This window comes from Hippopotamus amphibius, chromosome 5 (assembly GCF_030028045.1).
Source record: "Hippopotamus amphibius kiboko isolate mHipAmp2 chromosome 5, mHipAmp2.hap2, whole genome shotgun sequence".
NCBI lineage: Eukaryota > Metazoa > Chordata > Mammalia > Artiodactyla > Hippopotamidae > Hippopotamus > Hippopotamus amphibius.
This window is the reverse complement of record NC_080190.1, coordinates 78,009,625-78,014,625: the sequence shown is the minus strand read 5'-3', so window position 1 is coordinate 78,014,625 and position 5,001 is coordinate 78,009,625. Positions and strand designations below refer to the sequence as shown.

The 5,001-nt window shown below is 46.0% G+C and overlaps 1 long non-coding RNA gene across 1 annotated transcript; it reads right to left on the bottom strand.

Annotated features, from left to right (window-relative positions):
• Positions 1–859: 859 nt before the first annotated feature.
• On the bottom strand, positions 860–3,635 carry LOC130853352 (uncharacterized). The gene is made up of 3 exons (XR_009053730.1): positions 3,505–3,635; positions 2,762–2,845; positions 860–960 (listed from the first exon to the last, which is right to left on the bottom strand). It is a non-coding gene; the product is annotated as an uncharacterized LOC130853352 (long non-coding RNA).
• Between the last annotated feature and the right edge of the window lie 1,366 nt (positions 3,636–5,001).

The window sequence follows — 5,001 nt, the reverse complement described above, 5'->3', positions numbered from 1 at the left end:
GGGACACAGGGGTGCAGAGCACTCCTCGTAGAGCAGACATTTCAGTGGGGAGACAGACTGTAACCAGTGAATGTGACCTTGTCAGAGGATGCCATGCTCCACAGAGGAGGAAAAGCAGGAAGGGGAACGGGTCGGGGTGTGCATTAATCGGTGGTCAGGGAAGCCTCTCACGGGTTACATTGGAGCCAAGACTTTGAAGGCCTGAGTGCTGTGGGTGCCAAGAGAGCATTCCAGGCAAGGGGACTGCAGGACAGAATCTCTGCCGGTAGGGACTGCGTCTGCAGGTCGGAGAAGCAGCAAGGAGCCTCGTGGGCCTCGGGAAAAGTGAGCAAGAGGGGCATAAGGTCATGGGAGAAATGAAAAAAAGAACACGAGTGTAGGCCGCCTCGAAGAAGGTGCCCATCCTAGGTGAGCCGGGAGCTGATGGGATTGGGTTGGGCAGTAGCATTGTCTGCCTTAGGCTCTCAGGATCCCTCGGGCTGCGGAGGAAAAGCACCCGTCCGGGTCCAGGGGTCCCAAAGGCCAGTTAGAGAGGACGTTCTGGGCCAGAGAGAGTGGGGACTTGACCAGGAGTGGCCAAGGTGGTGGTGGGAGGAAGCTGGGTTTGGACATGCCTTGAGGGTAGAGCCAGCACCAGTCACCTGGCACATCGGGTCCCGGGTTTGAGGGTTCACGGAAGGCAAGACAAATCCAGGGATCACAGCCTGACAGACCAAAGGTGTCACTGACTGAGATGAGGACAATTCCAGCAAGTGGAAGTTCTGGGGGAAAGATTAGGAATTCGGTCTATACGTGTAAAGCCTGAGCTCCCTCTGAGACGTCTAAGAGGAAACATTCAGTAAACAATTGAATGTATGTCCGGAATTCAGACAGAGATGCTGGCCGGAGATGGAGGTGGCATTTCCTCGGCACGTGGTGAAGAGTGACAGGGCAGTCAGCTCACCCAGGAGGAGTGCGGACCTGGAAGAGGAGAGACCAAAGGCTGAACTCTGGGACTCCAATGTCAAATAAAAGATCAGGCATTAAAAAGCTGAAAGTACTAAAAGGAACTATATTCAATATCCTGGGATAAACCATAATGAAAAAGAATATGAAAAAGAATGTATATAGGTGTAACTGAGTCACTTTGCTGTACAGCAGAAATTAACACAGCATTGTAACTCAACTATACTTGAATAAAATAACTTTTTTTAAAATCTGGAGATATTAAGGCCAAATAGCAGAAGCTGGGAAGCCAGCAGTGAGTACGTGCCTGCCCAGTGCAAGGCCTGAGTGAGCGAGAGCTCGTCTACACAGCCGCCGGCCACCTGGTTGCACACGTAGCCATCGGGCCCCTTTGGAACTGGAAACAATCCTCGGCTCCTTTGTTTACAAGGTGGCCGATAATAAACTCTGCAACCGCCCTGTGTGCAAACCGGTTGCTTCATTGTTTTCTGGTGCCGAGTTGAATTTCAGTGAAGAAGGGGGGTGACCAAGCTTGGAGTAAAAGAAATCAGGGGAGTTGGGGGTGTGCCCTCGGCACAGCCCTGGACCCAACAGGCTGGTTTTCTCTGTGCAGCGCACCCACTGGGTCTGGACAATTACCCAGTCGCGTAGGTAAACAGAGCTGCCCAGAGCTGGTTTTGCCGGATGAAGCCCAAGTGTGTTCCCAGCTCGCCAGGCCTGAAGGGCCGGCCTCAGGGGTTCTCAGGCTCTGCTGTGACTAATAATGAAACTCCAGCCATCAATTTCCTTTGTAAAAGTAGTAAAAAATGTTCTCTTGGATCCTCTGAATTATTCGTGAAGCTCTTACGGTTACTGTTTTGAAAGTCAAGGTGACAGCTGAATTCTCAAAGCGTACGGTGGGAGTCCAGCCAGAAAAGATATACTCGAAGGCCCCGGTGGTCTGCTCGGCAAACCTGAAGAGGACTGTGAAGAGGGCTGGGGAGAGGACCCAGGGAGGGGTGTGAAGTGACATTGTTCAAGGAAGATGCTAGCTAGTATTTACTATTTCCCTAGAGCATGCTCTGCTGGGGGTGGGGTGCAGGACACAGCTTCCTGGTCAGGTGGGCCAGCTTCTGAGCCTGAAAGGGCCTCGTCCCTGTGCATCATTTCACTTCTCGACCCTCAAATCCCCTCATCTGTGAAATGTGTATTAGTTTGCCGAGGCTACTGTAACAAAATACCACAGAGTGGGCAGCTTAAACAACAGACATTTATTTCTCAGGTTTCTGGAGGCTGAAAGTCCAAGATTAAGGTGTCGGCAGGAGTGGTTCCTTCTGAGGTCTCTCTCCTTGGCTTGTTGATGGTCACTTTCTCCCTGTGTCTTCATGTGATCCTGCCATGATCTTCCCTCTGTGTTTGTCTGTATCCTAATCTCCTCTTATAAGGACACTAGTCTTTTGGATTAGGGTCCACCCTAAATAGCTCATTTCAACTTAGTTACCTCTTTGAGGGCTGCCTCTCCAAATACTGTCACACATTCTGAGGTACAAGGGTTAGAGCTTCAGTACCTGAATTTGGCCGGACAGAATTCAGCCCGTAACAATGTGGATGATATTACTTATAGAGAGTATTATATTATGCTTATGTTACAAATTGAGTATTACGTATACATAATAATATATATTATCTGTTGAGAATTATATCTGTTAATCAAACTTCTGTTTCTAAATGTTTATTTTTGTACACAAAAAAATTTTGCTTGATTGCCCATAATTTAAAAGGAATTCTTATGATTACAATGTGAGACCCATATAGATATTTACAAAAGGGTACTTACCTCTAACATTTTTTAAGGTATAGCGATATCTTCATGTAATTTTCTTTGGAGTTCTTTCAGGTACGCTTGGGAGAAAGGAGTCTTCTGAAAAGAAGCAACAACTGATGAGGGTCAGGAGAGAGAGATTACTGGGCCAGGAAAAAATAAATCACTTTAGGTGATGTGATCCAACTGGTATAGACAGACTGGCCAACCTGAACTCAGTTTCAGTCTTGCCGTTTGTTAATTGTGTGACATTCACCCTCAACAAATATTAGCTCCCTTCTCCTTGATTATGTGGTAACATGCTCCAGAGACAGAAGACTGTGGTCACGATTTAGGGAAAGCACAATCATATGAATTGAAAATTCAACAATTTTGTTTCTTCTTTAGAGAATCAAAGCACAAAGTAAATGACCAATAAACATAGGATGGATGGATAGATGGATGGATGGGAAAGCAAAATAATACAGGAACGTATGAGGACTTTTTTTTTTTTTTTGAGTCTCACTTAGTCTCCAGCCAAATATTGACTTGGCTGGTGAAACCGACAGGAAATCTCACTCCTCCTTATACGCTCGCTGCTCCCTCAAGGTAGGTGCTGTGAAGTAGCTGCTGTTAAAGTTTATATTTCTGCTTTAAAGCCTTGCTCCCTCTTGCTCCATCAGCCACACAGCCAAGGCTGTTTAGGTTGGCGCTGCCAGCAGTTCTAGTAGGATCCTCCCTGGCTCTCAAAACCCCCCACAGTCAGCATCCCAGCCCACCTGCAGAGTAGACGTCCCCAGGTCACGTACTGGGCGCAATGTTCACATCACTCCATCACCATCCCAATCTTCTCAGTTCACACCTTAGTCCCCAGCTTTCTAGATGAGAAAGACAGTTTTCTCAAGTCTCCCAAACATTCTACGTCTGAGCTTGAAACCACCTTGTAACTACTTTGCATATTCTTCCCTTCCCATCTCTCCCCAAGGTCCCTGAGATTCTGGGCCCCTGGCTGCTCAATATGTGTCCCAACCCACTTCTTCATCCAGTTGATGAGGCAGTTCTTACCTTTAATGAATTGCAGCTTTTCTACGTGCTTGCAGACTGTCATCAGGCATGACCTCTTGTGGCTGCGCCTAGTGACCCCACCTCCCGGCATTTGCAGCCTCTGCAGTGCCCTCCCCCACACTGAGTAAGGGTGTTGCACATCATCCTTCAGATATTGCAGAAATGACCAAGTGTGGCTTCTAACTCTCTCTTACAAAGAGAACACTCAAGCTGACCTCTGGGGCAGCCCACCTGGCACAGAACTGAGGCCTCCCAGCCATGTGAGCGCATCATCTTGAAGTCAGCCCTCAGAAGACTGCCCCCAGCCAATACCTTGACCACAATCTCATGAGCCAGAACCACTCAGCAAGCTGCCCCCTAATTTCTGCCCACATAGACTAGAAGATACCAAATTTTGTTTTCGGTCACTATGTCCTGTGTTCATTTGTTCGGTGGCCAGAGATAACTAACAAACCTCCCAAGCGCCCAAAACTTTGTTTCTAAGGAGAAAAATCATATAATTGCCTGCATAGATGCTGCAAGATCTTTTTATAAAACGCAACATTCATTCCTGGTAAAAATAAATGGAAAGAGGAATTAATTGACGCCTTTTCCATCGTAGGTAGATACATTACAATGTGTATATTTCAGTCCTAAAGCCCTCATCCTGCTAGTGGGAAAGCACCAACACACCAGGAGCACTTCTGCTAGGATGGGGAATAAGGCAATTGTGTCCATTATCACCACACTTGCAACACCGCACTGGAGGTATTAAGCAATGCAATGAGGCAAGAGAAAGCAATGACAGATTGAACAGATAAGGATGAAAAGAAGCAAAACCATTTCTTTTTGCAGAGGATCTGATCACATAACTGTAAAACTCGAGATAATCTATGATAAAACTAAAACAAAAGAATTCAGTAAAGTAACAGGTTATAACACTCACTTGCGGAAATCATTAGCTTTCTTAAAAAGTCAGCTGATAAAATGATAGGAAAAAACTCATTTACAATAGCAACAAAGAAGACAAAATAACCTAGGCATGAATTAAGCCAATAAACGTGTAAAATCTATTTGAGGGAAGCTTTTTAAACTTCTGAAAAACACAAATGTTGACTTGAACAAATAAAAAGACATTACTTGCTCTTCAGTAAGATGATTCCACTTCATCTTCCATTCCACTTGAACTTCTTCCCGAGTCTTTTTTTTTTCCATTTTTCTTTCTTTCTTTC